The 26,706-nt window shown below is 40.2% G+C and overlaps 1 protein-coding gene across 1 annotated transcript in view; it reads right to left on the bottom strand.

Moving 5' to 3' along the window:
- LOC142467903 (vomeronasal type-2 receptor 26-like) overlaps positions 1–26,706 on the bottom strand; it is a 335,755-nt gene that overhangs the window by 48,374 nt on the left and 260,675 nt on the right. The gene's annotated exons all lie outside the window — the stretch shown is intronic.

Below are 26,706 nucleotides of genomic sequence, written 5' to 3'. Positions count from 1 at the left end.
GAGCTATCCCCTGTGTCGCAGCTGCAGACGCTCCCTCCAAATTTTACAAAGGTCACATTATTTACTCTAGTATATCACTTTATCACGTATTTATTGTTTGTTGTTGCGCACTTTATATTCACTTTTGTTCAATAGGTTCGCCGCCTTCATGGACCAAGACATTCACTGTGCCATCTGCTGAGTACATCCTGAATTGCAATTAAATACATTAACCCCATAAGAACTCGGAATGTGATTCTATTGGCTGCCCGCAGATGGCCTGCGGTATGCAAAGTGTAGGCACGGGTGAAATCTTGTGCCTTGCCATGGTACCAAAATAGTAAGTTTTGTACATCTGTAGGTAACACATAAGTCCTATTCACTAAACTTCGATAAGTTCAGTGCATTGCCAAGCGGGTTTGCATTACCTCAACGCACTATAAAAAAGTGTGTCAAAACGGTATTCACTAAGAAAAATCAACATTTTTGTAAGCGCTAAGAAAATGCAAGATCACACTACTTGTTATTTTTTTTTTTACTGTTATTGCACTGAAACTGTTTGTTTATTTTAATAGGACAGTATTATAGCAAGGGGTCTCCTAATCTGAACCGCAGTAATGTCAGCCTCGTGTATCCCCTGTTTCCTGAGTTACAGGCCCCAGCATGGGGTGCCAGTATCCCCCTGCATTGTTTAAATCTCCTGCGTCACGTTACTGGGACATTTAAACACAAATGAGATACCGGCCCCTCATACTGGAGCAGCTACCTCGGGGAGCAGGGGGTCCCAGAGGCTGAAATGAATGCAGTTCATCACAGGAGATTCCCTGCTTCCATATTATATTATTACAATTTATATTAAAGCAGCTTCATTACCTTAGCGGCTAGCCATTAGGGCAATGAAGTGGTTTAGTCATAGTATCTGGTTTATTGGGGCTAGAGGGGTTGGGTGAAGAGGGTAGTTGCTGCAGGGTGGGTGATTAGGCCTACCGTTATGGTTACTGGAGGAGTTAACCCCTTTATTACCATAGTGGTTACTGAATAAATAATGAAGAGGTTAACCCCTCCCACTAACCACCCAGTAGGTCACTACCCCCTTCACCCAACCCCACTACCCCCAAGAAACATTAAAATACAACAACCCCCTACTACCCACCTCTGTACGCCCAACTCCCCCCATGACCCTCCCAACACATACAGTACAGTAATGGGGACAGTTTCTATTATCCAGATCTGGATAATAGTGCATTTGCCGATTAAAAATAAAACAATAACAATCCAGCATAAAGTTAATTAAATGCAGGGTACACGAACAAAGTTCAATAATAGTGCTCCAATGACAGTCGGTCACATTCATATAATAATTCACAGTTTCTTGATTGTAGAGAAAAGTTCATAAATGTGTAGTCATATGTAGGTGAGTATTGTGGTATTTAGGTGAGCGTGAGACATAGACATATATGTAATGTCCTGGTGAGTGCAGTAGATGGGGATGTATGAGCTCCAAACACTGGACTACCAATAAGGACAATGTCTAAACACGCCTGTAGACACCTTAGAAAATACCTCCCAATGAATGGTAAAGTTCAATAACTCACATAGACTTGTCCCGTTTTCTTCTGGTGGGCGTGCATCCGCAATGGAGTCAATCTAGTAGTATCCACGAGGCGCGGTGAGGCAGAGCACCGCTAGACAAGGACTTCACAGGATTCCAGTGATGTAGTAAAAAACTTCTTTATTGAGGCATCATGGTGCAGACCGGAACAGGAGAACTCTTACTCTTACGCGTTTCACACCTATTTCAGCGCTTCGTCAGAGAGTAAAGAATGAGTGTGCTGTGTCCCTCTCTTATAGAGCACACTAAGTGTTTGAAATTGCATACAGCCGCCATAACCGGAAAACGGAAGTGATGTGGCGTCGCCCGAGAACCGGAAGTGACGTAACGGGATGGAAACAGCTCCATGTTTGTTTACAAACAAACCATGTCGTCATAGTAATGGCAAGTCACTTCCTGATTCTGGAGCAATGAAATTCATATACAGAGGTGAACACAGCACAGATATCCCGCTAGACAAGTGAACAGAATTAAAAAGACGCGGTGATATTTAAAAACAGAAATAATTATTAGTCAACTATACAGAGGAAAAGGTACAAACATATTATAGTAAAGTATTCAAACATGATAATACTTAAATAAAGTGATGCATATATTACATTAACCCTTCAGTCTCACAATAAGAGGACATGAAAAAAAGGGTATTACTGCACCGACACACTTTATTCAAGCAAATACCCAGTATGTACCTGGCAGATACCTGGAATGCGCCGCTCCTCACCTCTGACAAGCCCCGTTGCATTTGCCTTCCCAGCCTGGGTTCATGCCTGGCTGACGGGCGGCTGATCTGTTAAATGATAATGATTAGGATTTAATAGGCTGCAATGCTTCGCGTGTCTACCAGATGGCATAAATTCATGAATTGTAATGCAGTATATATATATATACTGTGCAGTATTGCAGCCAGCGGGAATAAAATGCTTCAATCCCTGCCTGGAAAATACCTCAATGCACTCGGGCAGAAAACAGTCACAAACCTCAATACACCCGGGTATACCCGAATTCGTGGGACTAGCCGAGCTCGAATAAAGTGTGTCGCCAGTGTATAAGCAAAACAAAGTCTAATGTATCCGAAACATAAACACTAAGGAAAAAGTGTAAAATGAAGGTATACATATTGACAGAAAACATAATAATAATGTTAGCATGTGTGCAAGATGTATTTAGGGACAAAAAGTATTGATTAACCCTTCCTATTGGTTAAAGACCCAATGGACAATATATTGGAGACTTTGTACATATGTCCAAGAATAGTTATGTACCATATGAATTTGTATACAGAGGGACAGATATGATGTTAAAGGATATATTTTATTTTTAAAGGAAATGTTTTAGCTCCCAGTCTGTATTTATACCCCCGGGTGATAATGACCCGAGGGTATAAATCCAAAACATTTCTCTTTGATTGAGAATGCCTTCTCTATCACCTCCTCTGGTGTGTTTGGGGACATGTTCTAGGGCGCTGAACGTGAACGTCTCAAGTGAATCCAACGGGCAGTGATAAAAAATTTTGACACTGGTAGGTTTAAGTCATCCTTTTTTATAGAACGTAAGTGTTCTGATATCCTAATTTTTAATGGGCGAATCATCCTACCTATGTAAGTGCTGCCACACGCACAGTTCAGCTTATAAATCACATAGTTGGTTTGACATGTCATGAAATGTTTCAGTTTAAATTTTTGGCCTGTGTGTTTACTAGTGACTTCCAAAAGTGGAGTAGCAAATTTACAATATGTACAGTTCCCACATTTATGGAACCCTTTAGGAAGGTTCTTGTGTTTTTGTTCTAGTGAGAATAAGCTTGGTGATAAATGATAACCAATAGTTTTGGCTTTTTTGTATACAAATTTCAGAACATTAGACACAACAGTAGCCAGATCTTTATCTAGCTGTAAGATCTTCTAATGATTTGCTATGATAGTTTTGATATGATTAGCCTGATTACTATAAGTGGTAATAAAGAGTGGAGTGTCTGAAATTTGTTCAGAAGAAATGGTATGTCTTGGTTGATTTTTCTTGGATGATGTAACAAGCAATGTTTTTCGTTCAATTTTCAAGGCATTACTGAAAGCAGATTGAATATCGCTTTCAGAATAGCCTCTGCTCCTAAATCTGTCATTTAACATTTCTGACTCTTTTAAGAATGACAGAGAGGGACACAGCACACTCATTCTTTACTCTCTGACGAAGCGCTGAAATAGGCGTGAAACGCGTAAGAGTGAGTTCTCCTGTTCCTGTCTGCACCATGATGCCTCAATAAAGAAGTTTTTTACTACATCACTGGAATCCTGTGAAGTCCTTGTCTAGCTGTGCTCTGCCTCACCGCGCCTCGTGGATACTACTAGATTGACTCCATTGCGGATGCACGCCCACCAGAAGAAAACGGGACAAGTCTATGTGAGTTATTGAACTTTACCATTCATTGGGAGGTATTTTCTAAGATGTCTACAGGCGTGTTTAGACATTGTCCTTATTGGTAGTCCAGTGTTTGGAGCGCATACATCCCCATCTACTGCACTCACCAGGACATTATATATATGTCTATGTCTCACGCTCACCTAAATACCACAATACTCACCTACATATGACTACACCTTTATGAACTTTTCTCTACAATCAAGAAACTGTGAATTATTATATGAATGGGACCGACTGTCATTGGAGCACTATTATTGAACTTTGTTCGTGTACCCTGCATTTATACTCTACATAGTGGCTCATGACCCACAAGGTTACTCAATACATTATTCAGGACTAAGGATTTCCAGTAATTGTCCTATTAGGACTATTTGTTTATATTTTTATTTGACTTCACATGGTGACAGACAGGGATCATGGAGTGCACATCAGAGGACTCAGACACCAGTCAACATAAATCCATGTCTTATGCACATAACTGCACTGATAATTCTAAAAGAAGTAAGAAAGCAGCACAAGTGTTTGAGGGCCTGACTCTGCCTAGTGATGATGAGGATATTGACTTACCCATGTTTTTCAACAAGTTTGAAAAGGCACTATCTACAGACATACGCCTATGGTGGGATATAACTACGTTAGAAAATTACCGGTTAGCCAAAAGAATACCGAGAGGCTTGAGGATAACAAAAACACACTCTTTCGGGTTCCCATCAAAAGAGTTTGAATCAAAATGGATCACATTGCTTGATGAATGTTCATTCAAACTTGTTGACCTCATTATTGAACACAAGATGGATGAGAAAAAAACCACATCCAAAGTAGTGACAGACCTGCAATTAAACCTAAATAGTTTACAAGACATGGAGGACTTTGACAGCTGTGATGAGAAACTTAGCAAACATATTAAAGCGATGGAGCAAGATTTAATGACCCAAAAACAAAAGAAATATGAAAGAGACAAAATGGACTATGTACTGTACATAACCAAATATATATGTGGCAAAAACCTATCCAATACAGGAATGCCAATAAAAATAAAAATCCAAAAAGATATCAACAGAAATACACAGAATATCCTACCAAATCTACACCTAATAAAACGATCTTAAAGAATAGAGCAGAAATGTCTAGTATGTCAGACACTTCAGACATTGAGGGACGTCCATCATCTGTATCTTTTTCCAATGGCGCAGACAAAGAGAGGTATAGCCGTGGTCAGGAGGAGCAGGATAATAGACCATCAACCTCGTACACACGAAGATATGAATCCTCCACATCTTACCAATCTAAGGCTCCAAAAAACTATTCAAAAGAACAAGGCGCTCGGCCAAAAGAAAAAACACAAAAAGAGAAAAAGAGAAAGATGGACAATTGAATATAGATAGTGATAATGTTATTAACATATCTGGGATACATTTAGATACTGAGGAAATTAAGCTGTTGAACAAAGGTTTAAATTTTGCCTTGAACGATAATTTTGATTTATTTTCTACTATTATAGATGTTCAGAGGTTTATTAGAGAATTGTCTCTAAAAAAATTGTTTAACAACAAAAATGAACCTCCTGTCACCTTGTCTCCACCAGAGGCTCCTGAATCTCCAAAAGAGCCCCTGATGGACACAATGAACCAAGACCTCTTCAGCTTTAAAGAATGTACAATTATTCAAGATTTAACAGATATTCTTGCTGACCAAGAGGAAGATGATTCGGAGGATGTAACAACATTCCTTACACATAGTAAAAACTCTGGTCTAAAAAATAGATCACTTTTTTGTCCCACTTATAATAAAGGACCCTTTTTAGAAACGTTTGAGAAACTAGTTGAACGTGACCTACAAATTTTGGCCAAAGGATACACCTTCTCCAACATCAGACCTGACAATTTGAGCCAGACAGAACGTAACATTCTATATCAATAGAAATCTAATGATAAGATAATTATTAAAAACGCCGATAAAGGCGGGGCAATTGTGGTCATGTCAAAAGAATACTATCTGAATGAGGCTATGAGACAGCTCAATGACAAGACTTCTTATCATAGGTTGGAGAAGGACCCTACAACTCTGTATCTTGTGGAACTAAATACACTCATTGATCTGGGCAAAGAGTTGCGGGTGTTATCTATTCAGGAATCTCATTACCTAACCAATCGTTTTCCCACAATACCTATTTTTCACCATCTCCCAAAGATCCATAAGTCTTTGGCCAATCCACCTGGCAGACCAATCATTTCTAGCTTTGGATCTTTGGGAGATGGTGTATCTAGGTATGTGGATGATTTCTTACAGACCCTAGTGAGAGACCTCCCCTCCTATCTCAGAGACTCCACACATTTATTAACTATGTTAAACAACATCAAATGGTGTCATGACTACAGTATCTTTGGGTTACACTAGATGTGGCATCCTTATACACTATTATTAGTCACCAATTAGGCATTCAAGCAGTCACTCACTTTCTTAACACCTCCAATTTACACACTCCACAAATCACATTTTTGTTAGACTGCATCATATTCTTATTACAACACAATTATTTTTTATTTGACCAGCACTTTTATCTTCAAAAACAGGGCACTGCTATGGGGACTTCTTTTGCACCCTCTTATGCGAATTTGTTTATGGGTTTTTGGGAAAACACTTATATTTTTGGTGACACTAATCCGTTCCGTAATAATATTATTTTCTATCGTCGGTACATTGACGACCTCATTCTGATATGGAGGGGAGATTACTCGACATTGGGGGCATTTATAGATTATTTGAACAACAACACCTTTAATTTGAAATTTACTTCAACTTTTCATATTAACCATATCAACTTCTTAGATATTAATTTATATGTTGATATTGATTGCAAAATTCAGACTAACATTTTCCGGAAACCCAATGCCCGCAACTCTCTCCTTAGGGCCAACAGTAGCCATCCGAGACCCTTACTACGTGGTATTCCAACTGGGCAATATCTTAGACTAAGACGGATATGCTCCACGGAAGAGTCATTCTTAAAAGAGTCAGAAATGTTAAATGACAGATTTAGGAGCAGAGGCTATTCTGAAAGCAATATTCAATCTGCTTTCAGTAATGCCTTGAAAATTGAACGGAAAACATTGCTTGTTACATCATCCAAGAAAAATCAACCAAGACATACCATTTCTTCTGAACAAACTTCAGACACTCCACTCTTTATTACCACTTATAGTAATCAGGCTAATCATATAAAAACTATCACAGCAAAGCATTGGAAGTTCTTACAGCTAGATAAAGATCTAGCTACTGTTGTGTCTAATGTTCCGAAATTTGTATACAAAAAAGCCAAAACTATTGGTTATCATTTATCACCAAGCTTATTCTCACTAGAACAAAAACACAAGAACCTTCCTAAAGGGTTCCATAAATGTGGTTACTGTACATATTGTAAATTTGCTACTCCACTTTTGGAAGTCACTAGTAAACACACAGGCCAAAAATTTAAACTGAAACATGTCATGACATGTCAAACCAACTATGTGATTTATAAGCTGAACTGTGCGTGTGGCAGCACTTACATAGGTAGGACGATTCGTCCATTAAAAATTAGGATATCAGAACACTTACGTTCTATAAAAAAGGATGACTTAAACCTACCAGTGTCAAAACATTTTTATCACTGCCCGTTGGGTTCACTTGAGACGTTCACGTTCAGCGCCCTAGAACATGTCCCCAAACACATCAGAGGAGGTGATAGAGAAGGCATTCTCAATCAAAGAGAAATGTTTTGGATTTATACCCTCGGGTCATTATCACCCGGGGGTATAAATACAGACTGGGAGCTAAAACATTTCCTTTAAAAATAAAATATATCCTTTAACATCATATCTGTCCCTCTGTATACAAATTCATATGGTACATAACTTTTCTTGGACATATGTACAAAGTCTCCAATATATTGTCCATTGGGTCTTTAACCAATAGGAAGGGTTAATCAATACTTTTTGTCCCTAAATACATCTTGCACACATGCTAACATTATTATTATGTGCTCTGTCAATATGTATACCTTCATTTTACACTTTTTCCTTAGTGTTTATGTTTCGGATACATTAGACTTTGTTTTGCTTATAATACCCTTTTTTTCATGTCATCTTATTGTGAGACCGAAGGGTTAATGTAATATATGCATCACTTTATTTAAGTATTATCATGTTTGAATACTTTACTATAATATGTTTGTACCTTTCCTCTGTATAGTTGACTAATAATTATTTCTGTTTTTAAATATCACCGCGTCTTTTTAATTCTGTTCACTTGTCTAGGGGGATATCTGTGCTGTGTTCACCTCTGTATATGAATTTCATTGCTCCAGAATCAGGAAGTGACTTGCCATTACTATGACGACAGGGTTTGTTTGTAAACAAGCATGGAGCTGTTTCCATCCCGTTACGTCACTTCCGGTTCTCGGGCGAAGCCACGTCACTTCCATTTTCCGGTTATGGCGGCTGTATGCAATTTCAAACACTTAGTGTGCTCTATAAGAGAGGGTCACAGCACACTCATTCTTTACTCTCTGACGAAGCGCTGAAATAGGCGTGAAACGCGTAAGAGTGAGTTCTCCTGTTCCTGTCTGCACCATGATGCCTCAATAAAGAAGTTTTTTACTACATCACTGGAATCCTGTGAAGTCCTTGTTTAGCTGTGCTCGGCCTCACCGCGCCTCATGGATACTACTAAAGTTAATTAAAGTTGGGGTCTCTAGGGGCCTTCGGTATCAATCCTATGTAGTAAAACTAAAATAAACTCATTTATTAATATTGCAATTCCTATAGTGCGTCCCTTTAGCTGGCAAGAAAAGATTACACGTTTTTATATTACTATATTCATATTGGAGTTCAGTGAACTGCAGTTTCTGGCAAAAAATGTAATTTGGGGCAATTTTTGGCTTACCACATGTCTTGTTTTAGCCAAAGTGTTATAGTAATATAAAAAGCTGTTTTAGTGTGATTTTGCACTGTTATCTGAGCTTTGTAAATGGCAACAAATGAAATATTGCACTATAAGGTCATTTATATTGCGATAACGCACTTATCAAAGTTTAATTAATAAGCCTCATAGTCTCTAAGGAGTAGTGGGTGCTGTTACTGGGCAGGGGGACAACAGCACAACTTAAATAAAAAGGGTTTATTGAACAAAGTCCATATTTACTTGGCAAGGCTTTTCCCGGTTTGTTAAACTAGGATTACAGTCCATATGGGTGTTGGGGCTACCCAGTGGAGTCTTACACTTGTGGCTGAATCAGGACCATCCTATCAAGATCTTCTTCCCCAGGTCCTCTCTTCTCATTGACACACTTTTGATCCCATCCTCCTGCTGGGCAGTCTTTGGGCCTAATAAGCTAATTTTCTGTTGGAACATTGACTAGTGGTTACTCCTGCTCCTAGGTCCCCCTGATCTGTTCCTAACCACTCAAAGTTTGAAGGGCTCCTTCTTATAACATAAGTTTCCTAAACTTATCTTAGCTTCCACAAGAAGGTGTTTTGTTATCATTTTGGTGGCAACACACATCCTAACTGTCACTGGATAATACAGTAGCCTAAAATTAGATGCCAAAGTATTACAGTAAGACGCCACACCTTCATTCAACTTTGCAGTAAAACATGGGAAGTAATGTAAACATTACATATAGTATTATATCATTTGATCATTTGATAAGGTTTGGGAACCATGGTATATTTAACAGGAGACCAGTACTTTTAAAACCTTTACCTTTCAGGATCAATTTCACTAGGCAAGACAAGGAAGTGGAATAAAATGAGGTTTATTCTGGTAAAACCAGCAGGCATACAAGGTAACACAAAAACTGGTAAATACACCACAACTGTGGATCTGGGGGGGAGACAGTAGCCTCAACTAGGCGCAGGGTGCCTACTTCAGGAGGGCTTACCCTGTCCGCTCCATGTTCCAGAACACCATTGTACTACCTACAGGATAGCTATCTGGCTTACCCCGTTGGATGGGTCTTCGTTCGATAGGAGAACTTGGCTGCCTCTCCAAAACTTGTCCTCAGCTTTGCTAGGCTTCCCCAGCACCTCAATGTCGAGTGCTTTGCTATTGTGAATAAAGCACCTTTTAAAAGCCCGCCTCTGCTTCACTGAACAAAGCCTAGGAATCTACTCGTACTTTGATCGGACAGTCCCCTTACCTAGACCTCGGTGGCCTATGTCTAACATGGAACAGGGACTGGTGGCTATCAGAGCACGGATTGTAGTGCAACAGCCAGTCACAAGCTGGAGGCTCAGCTTGTTGCATCCATCAGAGGAAGGGGTGTACTGAGGTGCTCAGGTAGCTGGTGAGTGGGAAATTTGAACTGGCCAATGGGAACCGTGCCTACGAGCAATGGCTTACCCTTGTCAGCCCCATATCTCTCGCTGGGTAGGCTACACAGTGTCTGAGAGAGCAAAGTGTCTCCCCCCACGGAGAGCATTATCTCTGGAACCTAGTTCACCGTTTTACCCACTCAACCAGAGGGCCTGACAACTCACTACTCAAATCCTCCCCTTTGAGCCACCTTCTCTATGCAGGAATACCGGCTAATCGGATTACCGGTTCTGACTCAATAGCGATGAATACCATTTTCAAATACATTTCATTTCTACAACTTGGGCTCGGGAACTTGGGTGGTAAAACCTGTCCAAGCAGCCAAGTTTTAAAATCAAGTTCTGAGAACTTGCTGGCTGGGCAATATTAAATAGGAAACCATAACGTTATGAAGATGCATACGCGTACCCGCAAATTAGGTGCGATTCGTGGGTAAATTTATGGGCCAACCGGTAACTTTGTCAAGAAACATTTTACATAAATGCTAACCCTTTTTGCCCCCCAATATCCATTATTAGGGTCCCTTTCCCGAAGTCCCAGTTTTCTACCTATAACATATAAGAGGTCAAACACACACATATTGTCGCTGGCTTATAGGTGCTGATAAGCTGACGGGGAACCACGTATATAGGGGTAGCCAGCCGGGCTTCCCCTTTTATTATAATGGCTGGCTACCCCCTACGGTCACAGTATATATGACTCTTAACTCGTTCATGAAGTATCTAAAAGCTTGTTTGTCATGTTAACTGTGTAATGTAACATATATCTAAATATTACCATTTCCATACCATTTTACCATTTTACCATTTTACCATTTCCCTTTTCTCCCTTCTCTTTTGTGTACCGTCATTACTCACTCTTCCCTCTGCTTAAAGATTTTCTTATTTCAATCTATAAGTAATGCGCTTATCAAGCTTGATAAATAAACAGATTAAAAAAAAAGTACCTAACTATTACTGTCTAATTAAGGATCCTGTAATCTATCTGACATATACATACATACCTTGAAGAAATACTATACTATTTGTCTGACCCAGTAAATAAATGCTTGTAAGAGGTGTATATTTTCAGTAAGTCACATACAAAGTTGGAAATGTCAAAATGCGCTTTTGCTGTAAAATAATTCTCATTTGATTTAATATATACAATTGCTTCTCACCTGGTTCGTGTTATTCTTCCATATTATGGCACTTGAGTTAATGAGAAACTCCTGATCTTCTGGAAGCCATTGTTTGAAAATGCCGACATTGTTTAAAAGCATGGTTGTGTTGGGCAGCTTTATCCAGTTATTGATCCAATACATGGTCTCCAATTCTCCATTTTCATCAAAAAACACATCTGGGTTCAATGAATCCTTATGAGGTATTTTTTTTACATAATTCTGCAACTTTAAAATAAAAAAATATATTTATCGGCATCATTTATTTTGTACTTGATAGTTATACTTAGAAAATAAAAACCTGATAATACACAGTTGTTTTTTTACTAAAAAAATTAAAGTTGTGTGTCACAGGAGACCAGGTTTATTAACACATTTTTATACCGGGATCATTGACTGAGCAAAGCAAGGAGGTAAAATAAATTGTAATTTATTTCAGGAAAAGACATACACACAATGCAACACAATTTACACAGTTAACACACTTACTGGGAACAGGGCTAACGAATAAATCTATCCTCTAAACGAAATTCACAAAAATGACCTCTGTAGGAGCCCTTTTCCTTGACCGGTAGGTACTCACGAAAGTTCTGGAACTGATTTGGGCATGCAATGCCAACCGCGACCGCTACATTCTCAAAAGCAGGACTTAAAATCTTTTTTGAGTTGAAAATCCTTGAAGCCGACTTGCGTCTATTCAGTACAGAGCATCTTTGAATTTGCCACTGTTGGTTTGCCGCTTGGAATCTGCACTCGTGATTGGCTGCAAGTCCCCTTATGGGTTTCAGTGTCTCCTTCACCAACATCTACAGCCTATCAGAGTGTGGGAATTCTCCTGCCAGTCAATCACCGATTTGCTGGTATTGTAAAGCCGGAGTGCACATTTATTCAGTCTGTAAAGGGGCATGCGCCAACCTTGCACCTCTGCCTCTTTACATACTGAGCCCACTCGCTGTCCAAGCTCCACAGAGTCTGGGTTCTGGAAAATGGTGGCTGGCTAGCCCTGTGTTAGCACAGGATGTGGGTACTCAAGCAAAACTGAGTTACCCCTCCTGCTCTAACACCTTGGAATCCCTGAGGCCTTCAATTCCTGACTTTTTACAGTGAAATAATATGCAATTCACAACTCCCTTAGTTAAGCATGTCTCCCAGCCCCAAACACATAGCATGAAATGAACAGATATAAAAAGTCTTGTAATAAAAGTCTTATCTGTTCCTTGTAGTTTGGAGGGAAAATCTTCTCTGTCCCTGGTTGCTACCTTTTCTTCAGGGTTTGTCAGCATTCAGGTTTAGAAATTTCCCTTCTGTCTTGGAAGCAGCTCTGCTGTGTCTTCTGGCAGAGCTCAAGACATGGTTAACTCCAGAGATCTGTGTTCTCTTGGTCAGTCTCTCCTGGGAGACTCAAGAACCTCTGCTCTGTCTCCAAAGTTCAGCTCACACGTGAGCTAAGGAGTCCCACTTCCTGTCTCAACAGATAGGCTTTTGTAAGCAATCTAAATCAGGCAGGTGGTGTTTATTAATTGACTACCAGCAGTTAACCACCACACTGCTAGATTAAAGGCACATTACTTGAACAGGGATTACTCCCCTGTTACAATGTTCCACACTGGAAGTGCTTTATCTAAGAGTGATTAGATTGCAGCAGGGCCAGATATAGGGCTTCCTAACTAATTGCCTTGGCTGGTGGCCAATCAGATCTGCACAATCAGTTGTTACACAGATGAATTTATACAAATGATAGCAGGATATCAAATAACTGGACAAACAATGTAAAAATAACATTTGTACAAAAAAAAAACACAATGTAGATATGCATTATAAAACATAAAAAAACAAAACCTAAGAATTGTATGTAAATTAAAGAAATAAAGAATATAAATTGCATTTGAATCAAAATAAAATTAAAAAACAATAATATATAACTATGCATGCACATGATTGCACATTCAGCACACACACACACACACACACACACACACACACACACACACACACACACACACACACACACACACACACACACACACACACACACACACACACACACACACACACACACACACACACACACACACACACACACACACACACACACACACACATATTGACAATAACTAATGTTAAAACCAATTAAGATATACTGTAACTAAGTTGTACAAAAAATCTAAAATCAACAGAACTAAACTACTGTACAATTTACCTATGATGACACGAGTAAGTGGAATATCTGTCATTTACACAATAGAATAATTATATATAAATTGACAAATAGGTCTGAAATCTTAATATATAAATCTGAAATTTGTGGGGTTGTAGATGTGGCCATCAGCTTCCTGCCTTCCGCCTCAGATCCACGGACAGCGCACGGCGCATGCACGCGCCTCTGTCTCATGAACAGCAGACGGAAGGTTCCGGGGTGGGGTGTGAACGACCGGCCAAGACAGCGGGGGAATGGCCGGACGTCCTCCTCCCTCCCTACAGCTGTTTCTGTCACGGCCGCCTCACAGCACCCGCGCCTCACCGCCCTTTCCCTTCCCCGGCTCCTACCTGCAGCCTCCACCACTACTTCAGGTATGGGGACAGCAGGGGTGGGGAAGAAGAGATGCAGGGGGGAGAGATAACACACTCACTCACCCACTCAGTCACCCACCCACCCACTCACCCACTCACCCAGTCACTCACTCACCCAGTCACTCACCCACCCAGTCACTCACCCACCAACCTAGTCACTCACCCATCCAGTCACTCACTCACCCACCCACCCAGTCACTCACCCACCCACCCAGTCACTCACCCACCCAGTCACTCACCCATCCAGTCAATCACTCACCCACCCAGTCACTCACCCACCAACCCAGTCACTCATACACCCACTGCCCTCTGAAGGGGGGGACATTGGACATGTGAGTGGGGGTGGGGGTGGGACGGCGCTGTGAACAGGGGGGGGACAGCTGTTTACACAGGGGGCCACATTCATGTGCAAGGGGGCCATGATTGCTGTTAACAGGGGAGAAAGGGGAAAGGGAGGGGAGAGAGAGGGCAATGGAGAGAGGCAGAGGGCAATGGAGAGAGAGAGGGCAATGGAGAGAGACAGATGGCAATGGAGAGAGAGAGATGGCAATGGCGAGAGAGAGATGGCAATGGGGGGGAGAGAGAGAGGGGGGAGTGGAGAGAGAGGAGGAGCGGGAAAATTCAATGCCGGGCAACGCCAGGTATATCAGCTAGTACATCTATATGGAAAGAAGGGCTACATAAACTCTATCTCTATAGTAATAATAATGTAACAAACGTTGTAATGATCTAAAATGCACCATATAAAGAATGTAACTAGAAAGATAAATATGTAGCAACATGAACATACATACTCCTATAAATAAACCAAATAGAATGTTATTCTAAATAAAACATCAATCACAGAAAAATGGCAATCACAGAAAATGTATTTAATTCCCATTCCACATTAATGCCTTTGGGATGGAGGGTATCCAATGCAAAAATCCAAAACATTTATTTTCAATTCAGAGTTTGTAATCTATCACCCCCTCAAATGTTTGGTTTAATGTGTTCAATCCCTGTGAACCGAAAACTATGTATACCACCCTGAGTATAATTTCTAAAGTGTCTAGACACTGGATGTGACTCATCACTTCTCCTAATCAGCCTTACATGTTCAAATATCCATATTACTAAAGGTCTGATAGTTCTACCTATATACTTCTTGCCACAGCCACATTGAAGCATGTAAACTACATGGCTCATATGGCAATTAATATAGGTAGTGATCTTGTGACTCGTTTTGTGTTGTGCACAATTCAGTTTTTTTGTAGACTTGGCATATTGGCAGAAACCACAGTGGCCACATTTATAAAAGCCCTTAGGGATACCACAAATATGATTGGTCATGGCGTTAGAGCGAAACAGACATGGGGACAGAGATGAAGTCAATGATCTCGGTCTCCTAAATGCAAATCTGGGACCCTGCTGTACAATTGACTGGAGGTCTGCACCCAATTTTAATGTGTCCCAATGTCTGTGTATTATGCTGTGAATTTGATTCACTTGCTTATTGTATTGAGTTATGAATAAAGGACTGTGAAAAGATCTATTTTAATTATTATTAAAGGTTTTATGACACACTAACTCTCTCCTATCAGTGTATTTACAGCAGCTTGTTCGAAGGCCATCTCTATGTCATCCTGTCGATACCCCCTGGATTTAAGTTTTTTGACTCAGCTCCCGTGAATGTTCCAAAATGAATCGCACAGAGCAGAGTCTTTTGTACCAAATAAATTGTCCCTTGGGGATTCTGCGGATTAGGGACCTTGGGTGGCTGATTGCAGCGCTAAGGAAGGAATTCCTGGAGTGGGTTTACTGTAGATACCTGTTTGTATCAAATTAATCATATCTACTGTACAGTATTAAGAATGTCACATCCAAAAACTTAATATGATGTGGATTAGTTTCAAACGTGAATTTTAAATTAATGTAATTATTATTCAATGTTTGAATAAAATTATTCAAAGAAACTGTGTCACCATCCCCCAAAAAGATCAAATCATCTATGTAGTGCTTATAAAATATAATGTGTTGACGAAATTAATTAGTACTTCTGGAGATATGTGTGTGCTCCCAAAGTCCCATAAAAAGGTTTGCAGGGGTGAAAGAAGTCCCCATTGCTGTGCTTTAAACTGTGCTGTCTGTTTATGTACTTATATGACCTCCACTGCTGCTGCATAAATGTGTAAAAATTGAACTGGATTGTCATATCTGTATCATTTGTTTGTGTCGTCTTTTGGGCACCGGATTCTGGATTTGAATTAATCATACCCACCATTTAGCTGAGATACACATAACTCCATGACTGCCCTCGCCCAGAGGGAGGCCCACAACACCAGCAGAGTCCCCATCCAGAGAAAGTCCAGCAACTTCCTCTGTATCTTGCTGATGAATTCAGGAGTTGGACCCATGGCTATCAGATGGTGCCATATTTATTTATTTATTTTTATTTATAAAATGTTTTACCAGGAAGTAATACATTGAGAGTTACCTCTCGTTTTCAAGTATGTTCTGGGCATAGAGTTAAAATGACAAATGATACATGGTTACAAATATAGTTACATAAATGAACAGGGTTATACATTATATACAAGACATTGCATGCACAGTTAGAGAAGATGTATATTATAGGCTTATGTAACAGTTTACTACCAGATTAAAATGTGAGACAGCCTTAGTTTTGAAAGAACTTAAACTAATGCATGGCTACGAAAGTGGTGCAGGAAGGAGGGGTTTGGGTTTTTAGAGCACTGGGACTCCTTTTCTGAGAGGTGCCATCTATATTCTAGGGACGGATTGCACCTCAATGAAGAGGGATCTTCTGTGCTAGGGGGGAGAATGCTAAAAAGGTTGGAGGAGATTTTAAACTAGGATGGAGGGGGGAGAGGAATGAAACCGATAATGAACTACATGGAATAGAGGAGGATACAAGGTGGTATGGAGGTAGAATGGGGGCAAGTGCGAGTTTGACAAGCAGTGAGACACCCATAGTAAATACAGATAATACTAGAAAACTTCTAAAGACTAAACCAAGTCGGAGCAGAAAGGAAGGAGCAGATAAGATAATAGTACAGGCTGAAAAAAAACTTTAATGCATGCTTGCTAATGCAAGAAGCCTGAAAAGAACAGAAAGCGCACACTTCCTGGTGCAAATAACGTTTTATATTCAATTTAAAGGACAAACAAATAACAGCAATACACTCACAAACATCCGGTAAAATCAGGCAGTATGTGGTAATCATTTAAAACCAGAGACATAACATAAAACACAGACAAAGCTCAGTGCACATCCAGAAAAACTTAAATACGGTACAGTGCCTAAATATACATGTATAAATAACTAATAAATAAAATGATCTTTTAGTTTAACATTTTGGCCAAATTGTTGTAAGCCCTTGAGCCAACTGCACGGCAGACCACGTTTCAAGGGTCCCTAACACTAATATAGATTCTTAATAACCTGTGCATTGCCAGGAAGAATGATTTATAATAAATCTGTCAATATTAGTTGCAAAAGTTCTAAGTCTGATTGAAGCTTTTATTAACCTGTACATTACCAGGAAAGCACTCTGTAATAGATTTGTCACAATCACACTGTAAGCAGGCAAGTTCCCCTGAGAGTACGAGATGCCATGGAGTGAGCTTTTAACCATTTAAATGTGGGAGGGAGTGAGCTTCAATTAGGTAGGAGGTTGCCACCCGCCAATCAGCTACGACTAGCTGAACAAGAATTATAAAACATACAGAACACCTACAAGCTCATATTGAACCCCCAAAATACCCACAACATATATATAAGCTTATAAGTTTCACAGAAGAGTGCTACTGAGCATGGCAATATATATATTTAAAACCAGAGACATAACATAAAACACAGACAACGCTCAGTGCACATCCAGAAAAACTTATATATGGTACAGTGATATAGATTCTTAATAACCTGTGCATTGCCAGGAAGAATGATTTATAATAAATCTGTCAATATACCTAATTGAAGCTCACTCCCTCCCACATTTAAATGGTTAAAAGCTCACTCCATGGCATCTCCCACTCTCAGGGGAACATGCCTGCTTACAGTGTGATTGAGTTTTACAGAGTCTTCTTTCCATGGGGATACTGTGCCAGCTGCTATAGCGCGTCCGCTGCCTGCTTCCGCCCTTCCAGTAGCTGGAGTCTCCTTCCATGTCACGTGACGTCTTCCTCGTGCGTCACCACGTGATCTCCTCCTCCGTAAGGCGTCGCAACAGCTTGGCAGTTCAGGAATGATCACACCACAGCCTGGACTAACTAGTCAGCCCGCTCCCTATCTTCTCCCTCACGTCGTTCAGCTCTGTATTACTCTTGCAGTCACGACCTTTCTTGCACCCTACAAGTCAACCTACGCGTTTCGAGGCGTGGCCTCTTCATCAGGGGTGTGGCTTGTTATGGTGACGTGCTCCCTTTTGTACTTGGTATCTACAAGGTTCATCTTAAGGCTTGCTGCCTCCCCCTACTGGTGATAATACCTAAGTACAGCTAACAAATCTAAAACACATTAACTAATCAGAAAAAATACAATACAATATAATATAAATATGCTGTATATCAGGACACTAGCATAAAAACCCTACACATAGTTCCAATTCTTATACATTAATAAAAACATTAGGAATATTAAAAAAAATAAAAATATATATATATATATATATATATATTCGAATACGAATGAAAAGATCACAATATATTCTAACTTAAAATCTAATATATAAGACATATTATGCACATAAATATTACAAAAAACTCCAACTAAATACTAACACATCCATTATACACAACCTAAAATACAATTCCCGCCAGTAGGGGGAGGCAGCAAGCCTTAAGATGAACCTTGTAGATACCAAGTATAAAAGGGAGCACGTCACCATAACAAGCCACACCCTGATGAAGAGGCCACGCCTCTAAACGCGTAGGGTGACTTGTATGGTGCAAGAAAGGTCGTGACTGCAAGAGTAATACAGAGCTAAAAGATGTGAGGGAGAAGACAGGGAGCGGGCTGACTAGTTAGTCCGGGCTGTGGTGTGATCATCCCTGAACTGCTGAGCTTTTGCGACGCCTTACGGAGGAGATCACGTTGTGACGCACAAGGAAGACGTCACGTGACACGGAAGGAGACTCCAGCTACTGGAAGGGCGGAAGCAGGCAACGGACGCGTTGTAGAAGCTGGCACAATATCCCCACAGAAAGAAGACTCTGCAAAACTCCAGCACGATTCTATGGATTACCACATACTGCCTGATTTTACCAGATGTTTGTGAGTGTATTGCTGTTATTTGTTTGTCCTTTTAATTGAATATAAAACATTATTTGCACCAAGAAGTGTGCACTTTCTGTTCTTTTCATCCTTTGTCGTTACCATTGAAGTGATAGGTTAGTACTTCCATCTGAGAAAGCAGCACCCTCCTGGAACTTCTTTATATTCTGGACTGTCTCTGGACTGCAATTATTCATAATTGGACACTAAGGTTGTATTTCAATTGCTTTAGAGTCATCCAGGGGACATATTTACACATATTTTGCCTGTGGTTGAGTGCCTGTAGCTGAACTTTATCTATTATATGTATTACGGCATTGATATTATTTGTTTATTGTGGAATTGATCAGCGAGTCTCTCCTAATGCAAGAAGCCTGACAGATAAAATGGGGGAGCTTGAATTAATAGCTGCATGGGAGCAGTATGATATCATCGGCATTACTGCAACATGGTGGGATGAAACTTATGACTGGACAGTTAAGTCAGAGGGTTATTCCCTTTTTCGGAAGGATTGAACAAATCGAAGGGGAGGTGGAGTATGTTTATATGTTAAACCGGATCTAAAAACTATTATAAGGGATGATGTTTATGAAGGGAATGATGAAAATGTAGAGACTTTGTGGATAGAAATTAGCAGTGGAGGTAAAAGTATTAAGAAAATGTTTGTGGGAATATGCTATAAACCACCAAATATCTGTGAGATTGAGGAAGCTAAAATACTTTTGCAAATGGAAAAGGCATCAAAACTGGGTCATGTTTGCATAATGGGGGATTTTAATTATCCAGACATAGACTGGGGCAATGAGATTAGCATTACAACAAAAGGAAACAGGTTTTTGGGGGTGCTTAAAGACAATTATATGACCCAAATTATTGAGGAACCAACCAGGAGAGGGGCAATACTGGATTTGGTCATATCAAACAATGTAGAAGTAATACAAAATATTCAAGTCCTGGAACATTTGGGTAACAGTGATCATAGCATGGTCTCATTTTAAATACATTATCAAAAAATAGATTTATTGGGTTCAACAAAGACCTTAAACTTTAGAAAGGCAGATTTTAATAAACTGAGGTCTAATCTAGTAGTAATACAATGGGATGATGTTTTGCAGGGAAAAATGTAGAAGATAAAGGGGCAGTCTTTAAAATATTGTTAGAAAAGCACACTTATCCGTGTATACCCTTGGGTAATAAGTATAAAAGAAATAAGTCAAAACCAATGTGGCTAAATAAACAGGTAGGGGAGGAAATGGACAAGAAGAGGGAGGCGTTTAGAAGGCGTTTAGATTCTTTAAGTCAGAATTAAGGGAGACATCGTATCAGAATTATAAGGAATGTAACAAAAATTGCAATCAAATTGGCAAAAAGGGATAATGAAAAAGGATTGCAATAGAAAGTAAGGTCAACCCTAAAAAGTTCTCTAAGTAACTTAATAACAAAAAAATGAGAAAAGAAAATATAGGACCCTTTCAGTGTGAGATGGGTAGTCAGATTATTATTGGAGATAAGGAAAAATATGAGGTATTAAACACATTCTTTGCCTCTGTGTTTACCAGGGAAGAATCAAGTTCAATAGTAGTGCCACAGGAGGAAGCCACAACCTCCATATTAATGAACAATTGGTTAACTGAGGAAGAAGTTCATAAGCGACTTGAAAAAATTAAAGTAAATTAGGCACCTGGTCCCGATGGCATACATCCAAGAGTTCTCAAGGAGTTAAGCTCAGTAATAGCCAAACCATTATATTTAATATTCAAGGACTCCATTTCCACAGGCTCAGTACCACAAGATTGGTGTAAAGCAAATGTGGTGCCTATATTTTAAAAGGGAGCTAGATCACAACCGGGAAATTACAGACCTGTAAGCCTGACTTCAATAATAGGGAAACTACTTGAAGGTTTAATACGGGATAATATTCAGGAATACCTAATGGAAAACAAAATTATTAGTAATAGTCAGCATGGATTTATGAAGGATAGATCTTGCCAAACTAACCGTATTTGTTTCTTTGAGGAGGTAAGTAGGAATTTAGACCAGGGTAATGCAGTTGATGTGGTCTACTTAGATTTTGCAAAGGCTTTTGATATGGTTTCACACAAGAGGTTGGTGTACAAAATAAAGAAAGTTGGACTCAGTAATAATATATGCACCTGGATTGAAAACTGGTTAAAGGACAGACAACAGAGGGTTGTCATAAATGGAACTTTTTCAAGTTGGGCTAAAGTCGTGAGTGGAGTACCTCAGGGATTGGTACTGAGACCCCTGCTTTTTAACTTGTTTATTAATGACCTTGAGGTTGGGATCGAGAGCAAAGTCTCCGTCTTTGCTGATGATACTAAATTGTGTAAGGTAATAGAATCAGAGCAGGATGTAATTTCTCTTCAGAAGGACTTGTTGAGACTGGAAACGTGGACAGGTAAATGGCAAATGAGGTTTAATACAGATAAATGTAAGGTTATGCATTTGGGATGGAAGAATAAAAAGGCGACTTACAAATGAAATGGAGATATATTGGGGGAATCCTTGGAGAAGGATTTAGGAGTGATTGTAGACTGCATGAATAGCAATAGTGCCCAATGACATGCAGTAGCTGCAAAGGCAAACAAGATCTTATCTTGCATCAAACTGGCAATGGATGGAAGGGAAGTAAACATAATTATGCCCCGTTACAAAGCACTAGTAAGACCACACCTTGAATATGGAGTACAATTTTGGGCACCAATGCTAAGAAAAGACATTATGGAACTAGAGAGAGTGCAGAGAACAGCCACCAAATTAATAAAGGGGATGGACAATTTAACTTATGAGGAGAGGCTAGCTAAATTAGATTTATTTACATTAGAAAAGAGGCGTCTAAGAGGGGATATGATAACTATATACAAATATATTTGGGGACAATACAAGGAGCTTTCAAAAAACTATTCATCCCACGGGCAGTGCTAAGGACTCGGTCCATCCCTTAAGGTGGAGGAGGAAATTACATTTCACCAGCAACAAAAGGAAAGGGTTCTTTACAGCAAGGGCAGTTAAAATGTGGAATTCATTACCCATGGAGACTGTGATGGCAGATACAATAGATTTGTTCAAAAAAAGGTTGGACATCTTTTTAGATGGGAAAGGTATACAGGGATATACCAAATAAGTATACATGGGAAGGATGTTGAACCAGGGATTAATCCGATTGCCAATTCTTGGAGAAAGGAAGGAATTAATTTTTCCCCTTAATGGGTTTTTTTTGGTTTGCCTTCCTCTGGATCAATAAGTAAGTATAGATATAGGATAAAGTATCTGTTGTCTAAATTTAGCATAGTTTGAACTTGATGGACCTATGTCTTTTTTCAACCTCATCTACTATGTAACTATGTAACTATGTAAACTGGTGGTGGATGTGAGAGTCTCCGGTAGGTTGTTCCAGTTTTGGGGTGCACGGTAATAGAAGGAGGAGCGGCTGGATACTTTGTTGAGCCTTGGGACCATGAACAGTCTTTTGGAGTCTGATCTCTGATGATAAGTGCTGCATGTGGTAGGGATGAGGAGCTTGTTCAGATAGATGGGTAGCTTGCCAGAAAGTATTTGAAGGCAAGACAGGAAAGGTGAACTTTGTGCCTAGAATCGTGTGATGACCAATTTAGTTCTTTTCAGCATTTCGCAGTGATGTGTGTTATATTTGCATTGAGAACGAAATGACAAATTGAATTGTAGAGGGTGTCAAGTTTGACAAGGTGGGTTTGGGGTACTGACCATATACTATGTCTCCATAGTCGATAATTGGCATTAGCATCTGCTGTGCAATACGCTTTCTGACCAGCAGGCTTAGGGAGGATTTGTTCCTGTAAAGTACACCTAGTTTGGCATAGGTTTTGGTTGTCAGGGTATTAATGTGCATCCCGAATGTTAAGTGGGAGTCAAACCATATGCCCATGTATTTAAAACTAGTAACAGGAGTTAGGGTGGTGTTAGTGTTGGTTATGATCTGGAGCTTAGTCACTGAAAGCTTTAAAAATTTAGTCTTGGTCCCAAATACCATTGTTACAGTCTTGTCAGTGTTTAAAAACAGTTTGTTTTGGGAAATCCAGTTTTCGAGTCTCAAAATGTCAGACTGAAATATGTGTTGAAGGTTAGAGAGGCTATGGCTGTGTGCATATAGGATTGTGTCATCTGCATACATGTGTATTGAGGCTTCCTTACAAGCTGTGGGAAGATCATTAATGAACACTGAGAAGAGTAGGGGCCCCAGAACAGAGCCTTGCGGGATGCCACAGGTGATATCCAGGGGGTTGGAGTTAGAGCCTGAGATGGACACATGCTGGGATCTACCTGATAGGTAAGACTGAAACCAGTTTAAAGCATGCTTCCCTATTCCAGAGCTCTAGAGTTTGTTAAGCAGGATAGCATGATCAACAGTATCAAAAGCCTTTGCAAAATCTAGGAATATTGCACCAGTGAGTTGACCCTGTTCCATTCCACACTGGATTTCATTGCAAACTTTTAGCAGGGTAGTTACGGTGGAGTTTTTGGGGCGAAAGCCTGATTGGAATTGGCTAGGGAATTTTGTCTTGTTATAGTAATCGCTTAATTGGGAGTGGACACATTTTTACATGACTTTGGATAGGATTGGGAGAAGGGAGATTGGCCTGTAGTTTGAGACAGTGTTTTAGTCCCCACTTTTGAAGATTGGGACAACTCTGGCAGTTTTCCAGGTATTAGGGATATGGCCTGCAGACAGGATAGAGTTGACTATGGAAGCAATTGTTTTGGCAATTGCTGGGGCACCAAGTCATAGGAACCTAGATTGTAGTAAGTCAGGTCCGCATTGGCTGCTTAGTTTTAATTTGAGGAGCGCTTGTGTAATCTCCTCTTCGGATACTGAGCCACATTTAAAATTGTGGGCAGTGTTGGAGGGGGTGGGGCTATATGGGTATTCCCAAGATGAGATTCAGGTTTGTGGTTTGGGCTGCGTTTCGCTAATAAGTTAGTGGCACACCCCACAAAGTAATCATTGAATGCATTTGCAATGTCGGTGGGGTTTGTCAGAGTAATATCCCCCATAATAATATTACTTGGCTGTTGATGGTTAGAAGGCTGGAATATGTTGTTGATAACCTTCCAGAGGTTAGCTGGGTTTGATGTATTCTGGAGGAGATTGTCAGAGTAATATTGTGCTTTTGCGTGCCTTGTTTGCCTTGTGTACATGTTCCGCAGGCATCTGTAGTGATTGAGATCCTTGGTAGTGCCAGTTACTTTGTAGCTTTTCCACAAGGCATCCCTGAACTGGTAGAGTGCTATAAGGTCAGGTGTAACCCATGGAAGGTGGGCACCCTCTACCCTTATTCTGCGTAGTGGAGCATGGGTATCACAGAGTTTTAAGAACTCCATAGCTGGCTGGCCACCAGCTGGTGTATCACCAGAGTCTTTTCACAGAGGGAAAGCATTTTTGACAGATATGCCTATGACCCCAGTCGAGCAATGACCCATTCTTCAAGTTTTCTGGGGCTGGGTTCTCTTCAGGGGACAGGTATAGATGCCGTCTTACCTTATGGCTGGCGACCCACATGAATTCCCAACGGCCTCCCCCACCCATGTCACGCACACTATGTACGTGCTTTACCTGGCTTTTCTAAAGCTACAGTGGGTGAAAGAGCACCGTGGGGGGAACGAATGCTTCCACGGACAGCAGGCAGAATGCCCAAGGAGAGTCCCTGCATGGCGAGACAGAAGGAAAGACTGCATCTGTAGACTCCCAGATTCTTGAGAGTATCACTCTCCCATGATATATTTTGACATGTGGGACCAACCAAAATTCTAGAAGACTTGGACCAGTTTTTCTGAGTTGATGAGGCTGCTGTGTAGACCTCTTGGCATGCTTGTGCCTGCTCTAGATAAACTAGGGCCATGAGGAGCACATCTTCAGCAATGGCTAGGAGGAATACCCGCATGTTTGGCTCCCAGAGCACCAGCCTGGTGAGCCTCTTCCTCAGTAAGCAGAGGAAGGGTGATGGTAAGTGTGTACAGTTGCCCAGACAGCCGGCATTCTATATGCACTCCCCAACCAGGTGTTGCGTGCATGCCTCTGGGATAGGGTGCACAGGGAGTGGTGTGTGTCTGCTTCCAGATACACACTTTCTGCCACCAATACCTGCAGAGATACCTATTCGCAGATCCGTCTCCGCAGTGGTGCCAGCTGGTGACTAGTTTCTTTCACCAGCTGCGTGATATGGGGTTTGACCGACAACTGTTTATAATCAAGCCTGAGGGGTTAGGTGGAGAACTATTGGTGCTGCTGGCATACTACTGGGACCTACTAAGGGCATGCTAAAGAGTTGTAGTTTAATACTGCTGTTTCTGTGTGTTTACAACATGTTTTCTCTTCCTAACATTCTAGACCCAGTTATGTTTGTTCTTTTCCTGCTCTATGCTGTTTTATGCTATTTTATATTGATTCTGTGTTATAATATGTGTTCTCAATGCCTCTGCTTGGCTATTTACTTCTTGTTTAAAGATATGACTCTTGAAGAAGTTCACTTTATCTTTTTAATTTTCTACTAAACTTGCTATTATGCCTGACTACAGGTCGCCACTCTGGAGACAATTTAACTGTAAAGAATATTTTAACTTATAAATGCTGAGGTTGCAGTATATTACTAACTCTCATTATAGTGACAAATCAGGTAACTCAGTATATGGGGACTTTAACACCCCTTGGAATCTCTGACAGCTTGTGAATATCTCACAAAATCTCTGCAACCTCAGTTTACATTCTACCTTTAGTCTTCCAACTGTGTGATCCTGGCTCTGCTGAGCTAATTCGGATAATTGGCATAATTGGGGGGCCCGGGCTTCTTGGTGTTTTAGTAGGATTCCCTCATACAATATTTCCATCCAAGCAACAGTTGAAATTCAAGTTGTTCTCTCCGCCTCATTTAGAACTTAAATAATACTTGTTAGAAATAACTAGAAAGAATGAGGGCTTTATAGTTTACTTGATGTACTGCATGCTCACGATTATATTTACACCAGATATGTGCACATAATATGAATGTTATGTTTGTATTTGGCTATCTTGCACTGCTCTGCTAATGGTGCATATGGGAAAATGTAACTCACTGTATAATAACAAAACCTGCTAATAAATAAATGTAAAATAATAATAATAATAATAATAATAACAATCTATCAATATCTCTGGGGTATAGTGTTCTCCTCCCGACGTCATTAACTATGTATACTGCCGGGGGTGGAGACTATGTGAAGGTCCTACAAGGTTTTAACACTTCAAGGATAGTGTAACACCACTGTGGAAACAGCTTAGTTTTTTCTTGTTTTACAAAATAAATG

This window comes from Ascaphus truei, chromosome 1 (assembly GCF_040206685.1).
Source record: "Ascaphus truei isolate aAscTru1 chromosome 1, aAscTru1.hap1, whole genome shotgun sequence".
Taxonomy (NCBI): domain Eukaryota; kingdom Metazoa; phylum Chordata; class Amphibia; order Anura; family Ascaphidae; genus Ascaphus; species Ascaphus truei.
Note: the sequence above shows the minus strand (reverse complement) of the source record. Positions and strands in the feature narration are given on the sequence as shown.